Genomic DNA, 20976 nt, shown 5'->3' with positions numbered 1-20976 from the left:
AGACTGGAAGTAGAGTACAAAATGATAGGCTTTTATTAACAGCAAAACGGGCACGACCATGTTGAAGACTGTGGGAGGAGCAGTGCCCCAATCACCTTTATACAGGGGTCTGTGGGAGGAGCCACAGGAGCAGTCAGCAGAGGGGCGTGTCCAGACAGGTATACATAGTTTACCACAGTGAGTCTGGATTTGAAGTCACAAGAGGGACAGTGTGTGATTTTGGTGCTAGCCTTTAAAACAGAACAGGGGAAATGAAATCTGTCAAATCTAATTATTCTCTGAGTACTGTAGACAAGAACTACTGATTTTTCAGACCAGTGAGGTTGAGCTACAGCATCAGACAAAATGCTGGAGGAACTCAGCAGGTCAGGAAGCATCAATGGAGGGAAATGAACAGTTGGTGTTTCAGCCCAAGACCCTTCACTGATGCTCTTTTTATACTTTGAGAGGTTTTCCCACCAAAGTCTGCCCAAGAAGCATAGGCTGCAGTCCTTCCTGATAGCCTGATGTAAAGTGGGAGAACAGGTTTGAGGATCCAATGAGCGAAACAGGAGACACTGATTTAACAATGGGTATGTGAGGTAATCGAGAAATGACAGTGAGACACTAAATCAGGCATCTAGCTAAACAGGTATTCGTCTAAGCTACCCAAAACCACTACCTCATGCGTTCAGCTACCTTTTAAATGAACAGAAACTCTGCTAAATCTCCCCGATTTATAAAACCCAAGAAGTAAGCATGTTACGAACGGGTACTTAACTAAACAAACCGCAGGGGAGTTGAGGGGTTTCAATGTCTGCAATGCTCTTTCTCTCCATAGAACCATAGAACGCTACAGCACAGAAAACAGGTCATTCGGCCCTTCTAGTCTGTGCGGAAACTTTATTCCACTAGTCCCATTGACCTGCACTCGGTCCATAACCCTCCAGACCTCTCCCATCCATGTATCTATCCAATTTATTCTTAAAACTTAAGAGTGAGCCCGCATTTACCACATCAGATGGTAGCTCGCTCCACACTCCCACCACTCTCTGAGTGAAGTTCTCCCTAATGTTCCCTCTAAACCTTTCCCCTTTCACCTTAAAGCAATGTCCTCTCATATTTCTCTTCCTAATCTAAGTGGAAAGAGCCTACTCCCATTTACTCTGTCTATACCACTCATAATTTTGTAAACCACTATCAAATCCACCCTCATTCTTCTACACCAAGGAATAAAGTCCTAACCTGTTCAATCTTTCCCTGTAACTCAACTCCTGAAGACCCGGCAACATCCTAGTAAATCTTCTCTGCACTCTTTCAATCTTACTGATATCCTTCCTATAGTTAGGTGACCAGAACTGCACACAATACTCTAAATTTGGCCTCACCAATGTCTTATACAACCTCATCTTAACATCCCAACTCCTATTCTCAATACATTGACTTATGAATGCCAGGATGCCAAAAGCCTGCTTTACAACCCTGTCTACCTGTAATGCCACTTTCAGGGAATTATGTATCTGAACTCCCAGATCCCTTTGTTCCTCCACACTCCTCAGTGCCCTACCATTTACTGTGTATGTCCTACCTTGATTTGTTCCTCCAAAATGCAACACCTCACACTTGTCTGCATTAAATTCCACCTGCCGACATTTCCGGTGACGTCATCGCCAAGAATGGCAGCTTAAGTCACTAGCTCCTCTGGAAAAATGCGTATTAAGCCCCGTTAAGCCATCAAATATAATATTTTTGGAAAAATATTTGAACTGAGAAGAGGGGCAAGAATGGGGAAAAGAAATGGAAATTAAAAAAGAGACACTGCGCAGCCCGCGGCTGAGAGGAGTGCAGCAAGCGGCTCTCCGACCCGACTGCGTGCTAGCGAGGCAGACGCCGGGCCTCGTTCAGGCGAAGCAGCGATTATCTTCGAAATCCTGAAAGAAATAATGGAGGTCCAGAATGATATAAAGCAGCAGCTCTATGATATCAAGTCAGAGCTCGCCAGCGTCAATTAAAAATAGCGGTGGCAGAAACTTGAATTGAGAAGGTGGAAGATCGCGTTCAAAACGTGGAACAGATACTGAGTAAGACAATAAAAATATTAAATCACCAAGAAGGTAAACTGCTTGACCTGGAGGTAAGATCACGGTGAAAAAATATCAGAATCTACAAAGTTCCCGAAGGAGCGGAGGGCTCGTCTATGACAGAGTTTGTCGGAAAGTTACTGCGGGACGCGCTGGATCTTCCCCCGGCTATGGAGCTACAAATCAAAAGAGCCCACTGTGTTTTAGTCCCAAAACCTACCCAGGATAGAAAGCCATGCTCAATAATAATTAAATTCCTTTGGTACAGCACCAAGGCGGAGATTCTACAAAGGGCCTGGGGTAAGAAGAGAGTGTTTTTAGAGGATAAATTAATATATTTCAACCAAGATTACCCCCCCCCCCCGCTGTCCTCCAGAAGCGCAAAGAATATTCCAAAGAAAGTGAGTATTAAAGCAAAATAAGATTAGATTTCAAACTCCGTATCCTGCTAAACTTTAAGTGTTTTATGACAATGGGACGCGGTTGTACCAGACAGTGGAAGAGGCTACTACAGACATGAAGGCCAGAGGGTTGCCCATCAGCATGACCAAAATGAAGGAAAGTCTGGCTGAGGAATTGTCCAGCTCGGCTTGGGAAATAGTGCGAGAATCAAGAAGGCAGGAGATGGGAGGAGGCCAAGAGAAATATATCAGGAAGAGACCAGGACTTTCCCAAAGACAGTGCTCACCCCCTTCAGAAGAGTCACAAGGTTTGGCTAACTTTAAAAATGTTGAGAAGCTAAACGGAAGCAAAAGTACACAAAGATATACCTATCTCGAGAAATATTTATTATAATGTGGATTTTATATTACTTAGTTGTTATTCTTTATTCGCTCACTTACTCCTTTTTCCCCACCAAAATGAGAAAATATATATATGTGTATGTATGTAATGTGTGTGAGTATATATGTGTGTGTGTGTGTGTATATAATATATATATGTATATATAGGAGTACACAGGGAAATCTTTTCTGTGTAATGGATTTGTTCACTGACTTTTATGAATACTGCAATGAGGGCCCTCAACTCACAAGTAGGAGGGGTTATCCCCCACAGCTAGACATTTCTTCTAGCTCAACGCAGGGTCATCTACTAGAGACCTTAGCCTTGGAAACACACGTTTGTTGCCATTTTTGTTATTATTTTCGTTTCTTGGTTCTTACTTGTTCAGGGAGTAGATCGATTAAGTTTTATTCTAATTTCAATTATACATTGACAGATAAATACAGATGGCTAAGGACAAGGTAAAATTCATTTCTTTTAATGTCAATGGGCTATTAAATCCAATCAAATGTAAGAGAATTTTATCCAAAATGAAAAAAAGAACAAGCCCATGCAGTATATTTACAGGAAACTCATTTAAGTGATAATGAGCATAAAAAACTAAAGAGAATGGGCTTCACTAATCTGTTTTTCTCCTCATATAAATCAGGACATGGAGAGGAGTTGCTATTCTTATCTCAAGTAAGCTAAATGTTGAAAAAGTATTTGAAATGAGAGATAAAGAGGGCAGGTATATTCTGGTAAGGGAGAATATAAACGGCAATTCAGTTACTCTATTGAATATATACGCACCGCCGGGAAGTGATACTGGTTTATTTCAGAAAATTACTGATATTATGGTAACAGAAACAGAAGGTCTCCTGATATGTGGGGGATACTTAAATTTACAATTACAGCCAAACTTAGACTCTTCCAATAGAAAAACCTATGAAACAAAATCTTTACATAAGAAAAAGGATGTTGGTTTAATTAACATATGGAGGGACCTTTTCCCTGACAGAAGGGATTACACTCATTATTCTGCTCCACATTCTGTATATACAAGAATAGACTATTTCATAACATTTGGAAAAGACAAAGACAAAATAAACACCTGTAGAATTGGGACAATAGATGTAAGTGACCATGCACCTATATATTTATCTGTTGATTTTGACCTACAACCAAAGAATACTATTTGAAAACTAAATTCAAGTCTACTCAATGATCCATACTTTACGGAACAAATTTAAAAAAGAAATTGGTCTCTACTTAGAATTTAATGATAATGCAGAGGTTTCACCTCCCATTTTATGGGATACTCTGAAGGCAGTCTTAACAGGGAAAATAATAGCGATATCTTCATATAAGAAAAAAATAAGGAATAAAACATTAGAGGAATTACAATATTGGCTGAAGGAACTAGAGAAAAAACACAAATTGAATTTGGCACAGGATACATTAGGGGAAATTAAAAGAATTAGGAATGAAATAAATAATTTGGCTACGCAAGAAATCAGGAAAAACTTAATGTTTCTGAAACAGAGACATTATGAAAGTTGATCGAAATCTATGAAAATACTGGCATGGAAACTGAAAAAAAAGATACCAGAAAATACAATTCATAGAATTAGGGACCCAAGAACGAAAATGATAAAAAAAATAAGCTAAGTGAAATTCAAGAAGCTTTTGAAGTGTTTGACAAAACTCTATATTCCAAAGTTCCAGGGGGAAGCATAACCCAAATTGACACCTTCTTGAATTCTCTAGAGTTACCCACTTTAAGCGAAGAACAAAATAGAAGGATGACTGCTGACATAACTGAAGTTGAATTAAAAGCTGCAATTAGTAGGCTTAAATTAAGCAAGTCACCAGGATCCGATGGGTATTTGGCAGAGTGCTACAAAGAATAAAAAAATGAGTTAATTCCTGTTTTACTCCCCACACTGAACTGGGCTCTAAAAAAGGCACAAATGCCACCCAGTTGGAAGGAAGGAAGCGATAATCTCAACTATACCAAAAGAAGGCAAGGATAACATGGAATGCAGGTCATTTAGACCAATATCAATTCTTAATGTAGATTATGGGTTATTTACCTCCATCATGGCCAAACGATTAGAAGAGTTTCTACCCATACTGATACGTAATGATCAGACAGGTTTTATACAACAACCTGGCCGGCGGGAAGTGCTGATGCCACTGGCCTGGAGCGCAGACAGATGGGCGCCGCCTCTAAACCCGTTTAGCACACCGAATGGTTGTGGGGAACCCTGTGCTAAAATATTCGCAGATGACCTAATTTGGGCTCAGGGTTCCGAAGGCGGGGGAGGGGGGAGTTGGGGGAGTGTTAATCACGACCAGAATATAGGTGATAAGTCAACTATAAGTCACTTATAAGTGGCTAATACACTCAATTTTGTTTCTAAAACACACAGCGCATATTTTCCTCACGTGAATGTAGTGATAAGTCAATTATAACTTACTTAAAAGTCAATAGCATCATAACATTTTAACTAACGTTTGGATATTAAAAACAGCGCATATTTTCCTTGTACAAACATATAAAATCATTGCAACACACTAATATTGCTGAATCAGTGAAAGCCCTGGCCTTGTTTCCCTGCAACAAGACAGTCCCATCGTGTGCTGATGGGAGACAGCAATACTCGAATACTCCAGTCTATTCTGCGATTTAGTTTTTGTGGCTCTCAGCACTTGCTTCTGTCCCACTTGCTCACGTTTCTTCGCTCAAAAAACTCAGCGGGTTTTTCTTTTTTTTTTGTAATTTTTTAATTGAAGTTCATCAAACAAGCATTTCCATAAGATGTATTTGAGACATTGTACATATATATCGTATAATCATATATATCACAAAATCTCCACAAAGTATTTATCTGGGTTATACACTTATAGAAAAGAGTGGAAAGAAAAAAACAAGCAAAAGGAAAGAACTATGTACAAGTAGGGAGTGATCTTTTCTTTACAACAGATTCATTGATTTGTGAGAATAAAATCAGGCCTATGAGGCATTATGTAGTTAAACCATTTTTCCCAGTATGAATCAAATTGTTCCAGCTTATGATTAACAGATGCTGTTATCTTCTCCATTTTGTAAATATCCATTTTAATTTCCATCCATGTATTTAAAGTTGGGCTCTCCTGTGATAACCATTTCCTAGTAAGAGTCTTTTTACCAGCCAACAACAGTATATTCATTAAATATTTATCTCTTTTCAACCATTCTTGAGGAATATATCCAAAATATATGGTCTTACTCTCAAGGGTATTTCACATTTAAAGATGTCTTTGTAGGGCATTGTGTATCCCCCTCCAATAGTTTTTGATAACAGGGCAGTCCCAAAAAATATGATAATAATTTGCATTTTGATTTCCACAATTTCTCCAGCAAACAGGGAGGTTACTATCACAATGGGATTTCTGAGAGGGTGTAATAAAATATCTTATCAAGTTTTTCCATCCAAACTAGCAGGTTTTTCTTTAAGTGCAGGGTGCTTGGACTCAAGGTACCGAAGCAGTTTTGAGGGCTTCATTGCCTCATTAGACAACCTGCCGCCTGCATGCCGCCAGATACCTTGGCCAGGTGCAGCTGGTCGTGGGTGGGGTGAGAGGTCAAGGTAAGGGCCGGAGGTCCCCGTACCGGGGCCGCGGCAGTCACAGTCTGGAGAGAGTGAGGAGGAGTGCGACAGGGCACGCACCCACCCCACTTGTCGGTAGGTAGGATCTATCGGCTGGCAAAAGTTTGGTTCAAGGGATGAATTTCAGTAGACTGCAGCGAGGTAGCTGCTTGGCTACTTATGGAACCCTGAGCCCAAATTAGGTCATCTGCGAATATTTTAGCACCGGGTTCCCCACAAACATTCAGTGTGCTAAACGGGTTTAGAGGCCACGCCCATCTGTCTGCACTCCAGGCCAGTAGCATCAGCACTTCCCGCTGGCCACATGAGGCGGCCAGTTACCCGAGGCCAACCAGTGATCCCTAGCGCGAGGATCTCACTACGTTTAGGCGACTGATGACTATGCGTGGGTAATGACTTTGCATGTGTAATGACCTCACGTGCGTTCAAGTTCAACGGTTTGGCGTGACAGGGAATGAAGAAAAGTGCAGCTGACTCATATCGTTTCATATCGCCAAATCATATTGCTTCCTCACGGCCCAGTGGTTGGGGACCACTGGTTCACAGGGCCCAGGATAGATGTGTCCCACAGAAGAAGAGGTTCTTAAAAGGCAGGGCTAGGCAACCGTGGCTGATAAGGGAAGTTATGGAATGTATGAAAGCCAAGGGAAGGACATATAAGGTAGCAAAAGTGAGTGGGAAATTGGATGATTGAGAAGCTTTTAAAATCTAACAAAAGGCAACTAAAAAAACTATTAGAAGGGAAGAGATGAAATATGAGGGCCAACTGGTGTTGATATTAGACCACTGGAAAATTATGCTGGTGAGGTGGTAATAGAGGACAAAGAAATGGCAGGTGAACTTAGTAAGTATTTTGCTTCAGTCTAAACCATGGAAGACTCTAGCAGTGTGTTGAAGGTCCATGAGTGTCAGGGAGCAGGAGTGAGTGCCATTGCTATTACAAAGGAAAAAGTGTTAGGCAAACCGAAAGGGCTTAAGGTGGGTAAGTCACCTGGACCAGATGGACGACATTCCAGAGTTCTTAAAGAGATTACTGAAGAGATAATGAATGCATTGGTCATGATCGTTCAAGCATCACATTATTCTGGCATTGTCCCAGAGGAGTGGAAAATTGCAAATGTCACTCCACTCTTTAAGAAGGGAGGAAGACAAAAGAGAGGAAATTATAGGCCAGTTAGCCTAACCTCAGTGGTTGGGAAAGTGTTGGAGTCCATTATTAAGGATGAGGTTTCAAGGTACTTGGAGACTAATGATAAAATAAGTCAAAGTCAGCATGGTTTCTGTGAAGGGAAATCTTGCCTGGCAAATCTCTTAGAGTTCTTCAAGGAAGTAACAAGCAGGGTGGAAAAAGGAGAAGCAGTGAGTGTCATTTTCTTGGATTTCCAGAAGGCATTTGAAAAGGTGCCTCACATGAGGCTGCTTAACAAGATAAAATCTTATGGCTTTACAAGAAAGACACTGGCATGGATAGGGGAATGGTTGACAGGCTGAGGCAACAAGTGGGAGTAAAGGGGACCTTTTCTAGTTGGCTGCCAGTGATTAGTGATGTTCCTCAGGGTTCAGTATTGGGACCACTACTTTTGACATTGTTTGTCAATAATTTAGATAATGGAATTGATGGCTTTGTGGCAAAGTTTGAGGATGAATGAAGATAGGCGGAGGGGTATGTAGTGCTGAGAACCAATGTGATTGCAGCAGGACTTAGATAAATTGGAAGAATGGGCAAAAATGTGGCAGATGGAATATAGTGTGGGGCAATGTATGACAACGCATTTTGGTAAAAGGAACAATAGTGCGGACTATTATCTAAATGGGGAGGAAATTCAAACATCAGAGGTGCAGAGGGACAGGAGTCCTCATGCAAAACTCCCAGAAGGTTAATTCACAGGTTGAGCCTGTGGTAAAGGAGGCAAATGCAATGTCGGCACTTTTTTCAAGGGGAATATAATATAAAAATAAGCAGATAATGCTGAAGCTTTATAAGACACTAGTGAGGCTGCACTTGGAGTATTATTGACAGTTTTGAGCCCCTCACTCTGAAAGTATGTGTTCTCATTGAAGAGAGTCCAGATGAGGTTCACAAGGATGATTCTGGGAATGAAGGGGTTACCATATGCAGCTTTGGGCCTGTACTCACTGGAATTCAGAAAAATCAGTGGGCATCTGTTGAAAGGACTAGATAAGGTAGACGTGAAGAGGATGTTTCCTCTGGTGGGGGTAGCTAGGACTGGAGGGCACAGCCTCAAAATTGAGGGGCAACCTTTTAGAACAGAAGTAAGGAGGATTTTTTTTTTTAGCCAAAGAGTGGTAAATCTGTGGACTACTCTACTACAGACTGCAGTGGAGGCCAAGTTCATGGGTATATTCGAAGCAGAAGTTAATAGGTTCTTGATTATTTGGGGCATCAAGGGATATGGTGAGAGGCAGGTGTATGTGGTTGAGTGGGATCCAGGATCAGCCTTGATGAAATGGTGGAGCAGACTCAATGAGCTGAATGGCCTAATTCTGCTCCTATGTCTTATTGTTTTATAAACTGGACTATCCACTAAGCATTAAGGTACTATTATGGCAATATGTGAAAAAATCATAAATGAGGGGAGAATTTAAATGTTTGATCTCCAAACCCATGCTTTATTTTGGTTAATCAGTCAGTTTCCAAAGTTAAACATTCAAATGAATTTATTATGAAGGTAGGTATGCATCACTAAAAACTGCCTTAAGAGTTATTTACTTGCAGGTATTAACAGCAGAGCAATGAATTACATTATCAATGAAGAAACTATACTCGAGCAAAGACTGACAAGCAACCAATGTGCAACAGAGTACAAACTGAACAAACACAACACTAAATAAATAAGTAATACTGAGAACAAGAGTTGGGGGGGGGGGGGGTCAGTCCATGGGTTGTGGAATCAGTTCAGAGTTGAGGTGAGTGAATTTCTCCACACTGGCTCAGGCGCCTGATGACCAAGGGCAATAACTGTTTCTGGAACTGTCGGTGTGGGACTTAAGGCTCCTCCATTAGCTGCTGCTCAGGTTTCTTGGATTTAAAAGAAAATTAAATCTTTGGAAAACTCATGTTGCAAGATGAAATCTTGAAATGTTTCCACTGCTGCTTGGGCTTGAGAGTGAGGAAGGAGATCAGAAAGTCTCGAGTCTTATTGAAAACCACCTGGAAGAACTGCCGAACAAGATTGAACAGTATTTTTCCTCCCTTTCAGCTCAAGAGTATGACTGGCTGAGGGATCAATCCTTCCTCTGAACCTTCTGCTCAACCTGAGAACTTGACTTTGAGAGATGAGGAAGGACTTTGTGAGCTGCAGTCTGATTGTGCACTCAAGATGAGATTTACTGACCTGCCCCTGGACAAGTCCTGGATTTCTGTGAAAGAAGAGTATCAACAGAAATTTATCATGTTTGCCTTATGAGTTATTAAAATTTATGAAAGGAAAAGAAAGAGATTAATTTCATGAAAGGTAAACTAAGCTTAACTATTTGTTTCCTTTTCAAGAAAGATTGGCTAAAAATTCATTCTCTACTCAAAGGAGCATTGGCAATTATTTTTGGATTATCATATCTACAATTTACTGATCTCGCTAATGTTCCATAAGCTGTAGATATAAGAATTTTTATGCAGGGATTCACTGAGATCTGAAAATTATTTCGAAGGTTCCTCCTGGGCAAAAAGGTTGAGAAAGGCTGATCGGACAGAACATCGACCCTTTGCTTGTTCTCATCCTTCCATCATAACTACACAAGGTTTTGCTCCCCCAGTGGAGAGACTTCATCGTTCTGACTGTCCGGGGACCCTGACCGAAGCCTTCGGCAACAGGCTCTGTCATTCTGGATCAATCTGTTTTTACTTATTTTACTTTAACCACACGCCGTTCCGGCTCTTCGAATCACACCACACCAGCAATCCCCCAACAAACCCAATTAATCCTAGGTGAATAACAGGACAATCTAAAATGAGCAATTAAACTACCCACTGTGTCTTTGGACTGTGCAAGCAAACCCAATCCCCATACCCCTTTTGTCAATTACAGCTGCCCCCTCCTTTACAAAGGTAGAGCGTTCCTATGAAACCTTTCTTAAGCCGAAATGGCGTAGTGAAGAACCATTAACTTATATGTGAAAATTTTTCTTAAAAGCGAAAATTCTCTTTGTAATGCGAAAACAGGTTACTAATATAGGTCTTTTGTAAAAGCAAAGTAGCATAAAGCAAACATTCGTAAAGAGGGGAACACCTGTATTCTTCCCATGATTCTTCCTACCCCAGCCCGGACCATGGGACAGGCACTAGGTTCAACTTTCTTTATATCATGGGGGTGTTTCCACAATGTGTACTTGGTTCCTGTGGTGTTATTATCAGTCTGTGCTATTTCCACTCCCGCCGACTACAGACCTGTAGACATCTCTCAGTGTGTTAGCCAGGGGGTTATCTGTGTCATTTCACTGCCTCCTGGACCTCTATCTGACTTCACTTTTCCCTCATCGATTTACCTTAGTCCTTCCAGTTTTTCAAGCCCTCATGGGCTGTCCCACTTGCAGTAAAAGAGCCTGCAGAACGCTCTTTAATTGTGCAAGTTCAGGTTCATGTGTCTTTGATTAAATATCTCATAATCTATGACATCCCTCCCCAGTCTACGGTAAATCCCTGTATCTGTACCTACAGATCAAAGATTCACGATTCCTGACCCTTATTCTTAGTACTCCAACCAATGCAGACCTTCTCAATCTGCTTGAATTGCTACATTCAGAGACGCCAAGATCCCCTGTACATCAATGCCATTAAGGATCCTGCCAATAATTGTATACTTTTCCCCTGCATTTACCCTGCCAAAGTGCAGCTTGCCCTGATTAAAGTCCATCTGATGTTTGTCTGCCCAATAGGACAAATAATCTGTATCCACCCATTAGTGTCACTGATGTATACAGAACACACGGAAAGATAGTTCTATTCTCACAGGTGTTGCTCAATTGCTCAAATGAGCAATTTTGCACTTCTCTGAACATCATTGATGTTAGGGCTAAAGAAGAGCTTTAGAGTTTAAAAGCACTCTCATCATGGTGGACAGTTAGCAGCAGATGACCAGTTGGAGAAGACATTGTGGAACAGCTGAAGTCAGCCACCGCTTTCTCTCAAAGGTGCATTCAAAGGGAAATGTTACTTTCATAGATGAAGTTCAAATTTCAAAGTAAATTTTAATACCAAAGAACAAATACAGTATGTCTTCATATTCAATACTGAGATTCATATACTGTGGGCATCATCAGCTAATATATAGAATCGTAATTATAACAGAATCAATGGAAGATCAACTAGAGTGCAGAAGACTACAAACTACAAATACAAATTGAAGTACATAGTAATAAATAATGAGAACATGAGGCAACAAGGTAAGGAGTACTTAGGGTGAGATCATTGGTTGTGGGAATAACTCAATGGATAAACAAGTAAGTGTAGTTATTCCCCTTGTTCAAGAGCCTGATGGTCCTAAATGTTCTTAAACCTGGTGGTGTGAGTCCTGAGACTCCTATACCTTCTACCCAGTGGCAGCAGTGAGAAAAGGGCATTCCCTGGATGGTGGGGATCTTTGATGATGGATACTGTTTTCCTACAATGGTATTTCATGTAAATGTGCTCAATGATTGGAAAGGCTTTACCTGTAATGTATTGGGCCGAATCCAGTACCTTTAATGTTTCCATACCTGGCTGTGTTGCAGCTAGTCAATACACTCTCCACTGAACATCTATAGAAGTTTGTCAAAGTTTTAGATGTCATGCCAAATCTCCGCAGACTCCTAAGGAAGTAGAGGCCCTGCTTGTGCTTTCTTTGCAATTGCACTTACGTGCAGAGTGCAGAAAAAAATCCTCTGAAATAATAACCCCCAGGAACTGGAGGTCTCCACCTTTGATCCTTCTATGTGAATTGGTTAATGGACCTCTAGTTTCTCTCTCCTGAAGTCTACAACCAGTTCCTGAGATAAAGTGGGAGGCGCAAATGGTGTCCAAATGCTGGTGTTAACCAATGGAGACAGGAGAGGGTTACTTGGCTTTCACTGGGTTTATGATCCTGCAACTAATTTGAAAAAATATCTCCCTACAAGAGAGTCCCTTGCAACCTGTACCAACAATGGTCAACTCATCTTCTTCAATGGAAAATAAGGCTGTTTATACTGGCCAGGGCAGCACTCCGACAACCCTCTTCCTGCTCCTTCCTTGTGTCAGGCTCTGCTTCAAGACCCTGCACTCTGCAAAATTGCTCAGTACAGAGGCTATGGTGATAAATTTTCTACATTTGCAAGACATCTGCTGCTATGTGTTCCTCGATCAAAGCAGCCTATCAAATATTATATAGGTAAGGTTGCTTTATCTTTATTTGTGTGTGATCCAGGTTCAAGTGTAACTCGGTTTTGTGGTTGGAGAGTGCACTGTGTGAGCTGAAAGAGAGTAGAAAGTAGATCTTGTGCCCTCAAGTCTCTCCAGACACTGAAAATGTTCACCAGTGCAGTTTCTCTGAGGATATACTAATGGCCGTTTGACATTAACCATAGGAGAATCTCATGATTTACAACAAACTGCATCTTAAAGAAGTGGAACTATTTCCCATTGATGTAGAAATTGGTGGTACAAGTTTGAGGACAGCCTGGCACATCCCAGTGCAGGAGAACCCTGCTGCTCCTCACTGAAATTAAAGTAGTTGAAGTTATTTCTTTGTAAATAGAGAGTCTGGGAAACATCTTTCAAGCGCCATGAGCAGAAAATTTGGAAATATGGGCAAAGGTTGGCTTGAAAATGTTCCAGTGATGAGGAAATTGAGAACTATTATGACATTGACCGCTACTGATAGAGTAGCCCAGGTACAGGACCATAGCTGAAGGTTTTTCCACAGGATTTCACACCTCAATGATAAGTGTCTTGGAAAAATTGAGCCTCATAAAAACATTGTTCATCTGAGGCGCAGATAGATGCAATGTCTTTGAAGATTCTGGGATGAGCTCTTCCTCAATGAGCACGTCTTTGCCTTCTGCCGCAAAGTGTCTGACCCATTTGAGTGGTCAGCCGTTGTTGTGATAAAGCCTCAAGTGATGTCACTATTGATGCACCGATTGGAAAGGAATCTCAGCAGGCAAATGGTTGTAAGACACTCATTAACCTTTATAAAGTGTTTGGCCTGTGAATTTTGAAAATGTCTGGTCAGGAAAAAGCAGGGCACATAAACCTGGAGTGGACAAAGAATTGGCTAGAAGAGTTTCACCCAGAATTGTTTTTTAGCCTATCTGGGTCAAATGCAATTCTGCACATTATGCACTGTTGGAACTGGTGATTTCCAATCATCAGGTTCTTATGGGAGTCCAAGAATGAGTCGAAAACTTGTTGCTTCATAATTACTTATTGAAAGGGTAGAGCAAAGAAATAGGCACAGAGCACAGGGCAATAGTTTTACTACTAGGAGATGAGCAGAAACTAAAACAAAGAACTAATATGGCGATCTATGCAGAAAAGACACCTTTAGGAGCTTAGGAGGGATAATGACGCCTAACGGCAACCCCTTTGCTTGCATCTTCGGAAACAGCTCAGTTTCCATCATTAATATCTTCATTTTTCCCTTTCAGAGTTCTTTTGAAGACCCTGACCTGGAGTTACACGCAGGCTTTGGTTCTTTGTGGGAATGGGGCCCGTCCTTGGGGTTCCATGTCTGGCCATTATTTGACATGCCAAGTGTTTGACCTGAAAGTCTTGATTGTGTTCGGAAGCCCAGGATCTCAGGGCTCTGGAGATGGGCGGATCGAGGGTCAGTGTCACGGCAGGAAACTCGTGTGTCATCGGAGGAAAATCTCTCGCTGTGGGCCCGAAGACATGAGGTCCTTGCTATCATTGGATACAAAGCTTGAAAAAAATGATGAAGCGGACTTTTAACATCATAAACCAGCAGGTTGTTGTTGTGTCTCCCGCTCGCTGTGAAAATGGGGGACTCCTCCCTCTCCCTTATTAGGGAGAGAGAGAACCTGTGGTTTGTCGAATGTCGGATGAAGTGCGAAGCCTTTGGGGTAACTTTGGTCTGTGTCTTTGCTATCGCTTAGCACACGCTTGGGCTCGGTCGCAGGTACGCTTTTTGCTTTGCCAGTGGGGTGAGGGCGGATTGTTGCTCACCGCCACTTATGTGCAGGTGCGGGGAGCTAGGGGGTACTTTGGGGTTCTCACGTTTAACTATCATTCATTCTTTGGGGCACTTCTTTGTTTTCATGGATGTTTGTGAAGAAAAAGCATTCCAGGATGTATATTGTATACATTTCTTTGACATTAAATTGAACCTTTGAACCTTTATACCTAGGTGAGGCAAATTCCTATGATGGGGGGAACCTACTGGAAGTCACACAGGTATAGCATGTTTAACACTTAGCCAATAAAACATGAAAGGTGATAAACCATTACATAACTATTATATAATTTTGCCACCAGTAGGTAGAGTCTAACACCACATATTGTGAAAAATACAAGTTTTATGTTCGTGAAACTACAAACTAAGTCTTGCTAAAAACTCATATTTCAATTAATTACTTATTAAAACATAAATAACAACCAATTCCATCCAATCCCTTTGATTCTAAATCACACATTGGGTCATTACATCTGAAACTTCAGAGATAGAAAAACTTAAAGAATCTGTGTTACAGAGTAATCAAAAAAACTTCCGTTGTATAATATCACAGAACATATAGATGTTCTTCAAAGCATTTATAGCATTGGACACATCAAGCATACTTAAACAAGTTTGGATTACTTTGGTGACGATTGCCTTTAAACACAAAAACTGTAGATTAAGTTCATGCTTATTAAGATGAATATTGACCTTTAATATTGGGTAACCCAGCTTCAAAGACTGAAATTACTTCAATTAAAGAAAGTACAATTACATGAGCTGTGCCCTGCTGGAATGGTAGCTTCTGAACTCGGGCAAAAAGCATCCTTTATGGTAAATACATGAATATTGCTCCGCTACCCTATCCACAACAGCCCACACTATTGGATTGCTTTGCATTACCAGAGATGGTTATGAGTGCGGCTAAAATATGGATAGGGTCTCAGATGTGTCGTTTCTCAAATCATGCTGATCATTGTCACATAAACGACTCCATTTGAGACAATATGTGGGGGGTTAAAGACCTTTGTGTTCTTGTGTCCCCTTGTCAGAATGGTGAACCACAGGCAAAGTAGCTACATCGCCGTCACTGAAATGTTTAATGGAAAGGATACATACTTGCTATGGATCTGCAGGAATGCCCAGCCGTGGTCAAAAGTGTGTGGTATACACTGACATGGCCAACAATTTGAATCATGAACAGTATCTGCATATTCATGTGATACCCATAAATATACATTATAAGTCATTTGAACTGGCATATCATGGGAAGGGGAAGTAGGTAACATATAACAACAAACATCTACATAAAATCCATAATATCCAATAATTATCAACTTGCTTGAAGTCTTTTCACAGTACTTGTCTAAATCTGGTGTCATTTTAGCTCACTTGCAATGGCTGGCATGTAGCCACCTACCTTCTACCTTGACTGCTGAACTGGTAATTAACAGTACTACGTAAGGATCTTCTCACCGAGCTCCCAGTAGTTCCTTATGTGGTTTCTAGGACCCACTCACCAGGAATCAAGGTGTGCCCTCCTCCCAATAGACCACATCAAGCAGCAGAAACCTGTTGAGAAGCAGACTGAACAGCTTGGGTTCTTTTCACACAATAATCACTAAACTATCTGCCATGGCGTGTGTACACCAGCCTCTCTGAGATCGAGGGCTCCCGGCAGTGAGATAGTTCACCTTGTTACCACTTTAAATGAACCCAGTTTTCTTTTCTTGTTTGGGGCTGCTCAGATGTTACACAAAATCAATTTGAGCTTTCTTAAGGGTTTGTGGATGGTATTAATCCAGTATTTCTTCACAATCTTGGCGATCCTTCCAAATACCATGGAAATAAAGGGAAGACAGGTGGAAGCAACGGGTTTCTGCCTCATTGGTAGGTTTCTTGGTTTTTCCGTTGGCCCTTTTATGGGCCCAGTTGATTTCCTTCACCTTGTAGCCATTCCCTGTGAACGCAGAGCAGTGTATACGGACAGACGGGATGCACGGTGGGAGCCTCCATCAAGGAGCACAGGAGGTGTATCCACTTGGGTTATCCAGAGAAATCGGTGGTAGCAGAACATTGCATTCACAATAGCCATAGGATTAACTTTGATGGCATGTTGCCAGCTGGCATTTTTGAATGCCCTGAACTGAGACATTAAATAATGGTCTTTATAGTCTTTGATGGCACAAAACTACTGTGCCGCACCAATGGCTTTTGGGACCACCTGGTAAAGGAAGCCATTGAGATAAAACTAGAGGAAAAAGAATTTTAACAAAGATGAAGGTCTCACTCTAAGTAAGAACTGGAATTCGATTGTGAACAATGTGAGGCAGCAACAACTTGATTGATGTGCACTAACCAATCAGAAGGGATGGACAAATATTGGTTAAAATCGACATTGTACCCAGCTGGAAGCCCAAGAAGAGATTATTCACCAGGAAAGCACTAGATCCTTTTATACAAGTTATATGTTAGTGAAGCAAGACTAAATACTCATTAATTCAATTAATACCTTATTAAAAACATAAAGTACAACAGATTCCAATAGCACCTAAAATGTAACATGATCGCATTCCTAGGATGCTGAGTGATACACTTTCAGTTGCCACATGCAATTAAACTTTCATGACAATAACTAGGATATACTAGAATTCTGAAATATATTGAGAAAGTTCAGGGTAATACATTTTGTATGCTCTGACTATAAAGACCATTATTTAATGTCTCAGTTCAGGACATTCAAAAATGCCAGCTGGCAACACGCCTGAGTTTCATTCCTTCCGCAACTACCGCAGCCGCACACATTCCTGCTCCTGATGGGCCACACGCGTACAAAACCAAAACAGTGCTGCCTCATCAAATGTGACAGAGCAGAATACTGATAACAACTGTACAGCAGCAATACCAAACCAAAACAATTGCCACTAGACTGTGACTGCTACAGACTGTTAAACTTAACCTTAACTTAACTTAACCCAGCTCCAATAAATGCTCCAAAAGTTGAATCCTATATTTGATCCTTTATTAGCAATTTGCAAACATACAAACTTGAAGCAAAGAAACTTAAGCATACTCATATGTAAGCTAAGCATTATTCAGCGTTATCTCAGCAGTCAGCAAAGGATATGATCAGCACTGCTCCCCAGCTACAAACCACCCCAGACTGCAAGAATGCAGAACTTATTCCCCACTAATGTGACTACTTACTGGAGGTTTTCACAAATAGAGCAGCGCAGGCATTTTATGTTTAAGATAAACCATAACAACTCATTTATTGAACACCAAAAACTGAACACAAAGCGTAGTGAAAGTCCTTTAAATTATTACCTCATCACATCAGACCAGCCCCTTACAGTGAATCCCAATCCAATGTCAGTGGTTGTGAATTCTGTATGTTTCCACCAATTACATTACACTACAGAGCGCCCCCCAAATTCACTAAAACTGGCACTGTGCGCCTGCTTGGAGCTCAGACGATACGCCTAGCATGGGTCATATGTTCCATGAGTGGAGGAACAGCAGATGCCTTTGGCTCAACCAGAGGTGTGTCGGTATGCTCATGTCATGTGATGGCAGAGGCATGGCAGCAGGATACTCTGAATCTTCTTGGGTTGGCTTAAGGCAATCTACCAAAACACATTCAGGTTTACTCCTCTCATCTATGATAAAAGACTTTTCCGTTCATTCCAAAACGCAGAACAGGCCATCGTAAGGGGGTCTAAGGGGATGTTAGTGTGCATCGCGGTGGACGAAAACAAATGAGGCACAATGTAGGTCAACAGGAACCCAAGAGTGGTCTGCACCATGATGGGAGGAAGGAATAGGTGAAAAGGAATTGAATTTATCGAGGAGGGTGGAACACTGTTGAGTGGCTGGCCAGGAGGTCGTGGCATCAGGAATAAAATCACCTGGCACCCGTAACAGCTGCCTGTATACCAGTTCAGCCGCAGATGACTGCAGGTCCTCTTTTGGAGATGCGGGTGATATGCTGTGGCGTGATGTAGCCTAACACTGAGGTTCTGAATCATCACAACCCAGAGGTCTGATATGAATTGAGGACCATGGTCAGAGGAAGTGTCAATTGGGGTGCCAATTCAATCAACGTCTGTGGCCATTGTCGATGCTAAAGGACTGACTTCCGGCCACCTGGTGGTATGGTCCACCATGGTAAGGAGGTGCATGAAATCACAGGGGAAAGAGGACCAACAAGGTCAACATTGACATGGTAAAACTGTTGCTCAGAGACCTCAAAAGTTGCCAATGGTGCCTGGACATGACGATTAATTTTGGCTTGCTGGCACTCCACACAGACTGCAGTCTAATTACGCACATCCTTTCTAAGGCTATGCCACAGAAAATTTAGTGCTTCAGAGTCCATCAGCCATTGGAAAGTCATCAATACACAGAAATGTATGCCTGTCTACAAAGACAACATTCCTCATCAGAGAGATCTTCAGGAATGGTCTCTCCTGAAGCATACTCGTTTGCTGGAAACTGAGCTGCTGAAAGGGGCGAATGTGTCTAAAGCATTCCATTGAAGATTTCAATCTCTCTTTTAGGCAGAGATGCAATGTGTTGTTGTTGCATCACTATCCTTGTAATTTCCTTTCATGTCCTTATGGCTTCCAACATGGCACTTAGATCTTTATCATCTGAAACACTAGAGCCTTCATATTGTAAATCAATATCCTCAGAAGCACCTTGTGCTATTGGATATGGCATTGGTTCAGAGTGCCTCCTTGGTGCAGGCTGGGTGTGAAGACCCTGAACTGCCCCTTGGGGTTCAAACTCATGGCTTATGGACATTTGTTCCTCAAATGTACCCACAATGACATCAAGTATGCTGGATTTTCTCTGTTGCATGTCATCATAGGAACTCTCACCAGAGAACTGCTCTGCTGGATCATATTTAGCATTCATGGCACTTGAAGCCCTTAGTACTTTAACTTTGGCTATCTTGGCTGCAATTTCTTCGTGCAACTTAACTTGGTTCTTCTCTCTCCAAAGTTCATTCTGGTTTCTCCAAAGCTGTTTCATCGTTTCTTCCTGTTTTTCTCAAAGCTACTCCTCCTTTTCTTCCAATGTGTGCTTGTTCCTCAATATTTGTTGTCATGCATATAACTCAGCTAAATCAGCCAAGATATCAAATGCACAAGTTATTCTGCAAGCAATAGAACATGCTGCATGTATGTTAGACATGCTGTCTTCAGTGCATATATCATCATGTTTTTTGTCTTTGTAAATATTTTCATGTCCTCGAAAAAACTGACCTTGAATATCACGTACTTGTTTAATTTCACTCTTACGCTTAACTTCAAGGTCACTGCTTCCAGCTGGACTCATGTTGCTTTCCAAGCACACAAACCAGATAAAACAACAACAAATTCAACTCAGCTTGTCAACAATGGAAGCAACTCTATTCTCCAGCTTTTCAACAGAACCACCTGGCCTGAACACTTCAGGCAAACACCACTTTACAGCTTTTCAGTGGACACAGCAATGATGACCATTCAAAGCTATGTTTCAAACCTAAACACACAGCATGTATCATCAAAAGGTTGTTACTTGCCATAAGCTGCTCCTAACTGCATGGACACATTTGAATGCTTATGTTCATTTGATATAACTGTCGAACCAAACCGAAACAAACCTACTGTTACCTTCTCGCAGCAAAGGTTTTTGACCTAAAAACTGCAATGAAATAAGCAAGAATATATAACCTATTCCCTTCACTTTTACCACACACCCACTCATGTGATTAGTTACCATAATAAGCTTAATAAACATGCAGTACAGATTACAGTGTAGCTAGAGAACAGACTCCTGCAGATTGCATGACAAAACTGTACTGGTTTAGGACTGCAGAACTCTGAAAAACAGGTGATAATATTTCCAGTTGTTTCTTGTCAGCTTTACAACCTACATTAAAACAGACAAACATTCAGTTCATAGCAGGAGTTGGCCACTCAGTCTTGCATATCATGGATGTAATTGTAACCTCAACGCCAAATTCCTGTCCACTCCCTATACTTGTACAAAGACGCCCAGGTTCCTCTGTGTCTCAGAGTCCTGTAATCTCTCAGCATTTTGTTAATGTACTAGTTTATTTTTCTTCCAAAATGGATAAATTCATATGTTCTCAATTATACCCCACATCTTTGCTCAACTAGCCCATCCATATCTTTGCAATCTCCAGTGTTCTCTTCACAGGTTACATTCCTACCAAATATAGCAACCATTCATTCACACTCTTCACACTCAGTTATCCAGACTGTTGCAAAGTTGATGCTTAGGTACATCTTGCCAACCAGAGAAAGACCCATTTATCTTCACTCTGTTTTCTATCCATGC

The sequence above is a fragment of the Hemitrygon akajei genome, chromosome 5, assembly GCF_048418815.1.
Source record: "Hemitrygon akajei chromosome 5, sHemAka1.3, whole genome shotgun sequence".
In the NCBI taxonomy this organism is placed as follows: domain Eukaryota; kingdom Metazoa; phylum Chordata; class Chondrichthyes; order Myliobatiformes; family Dasyatidae; genus Hemitrygon; species Hemitrygon akajei.
The sequence above is the reverse complement of the archived record's forward strand: the minus strand, read 5'-3'. Positions refer to the sequence as shown.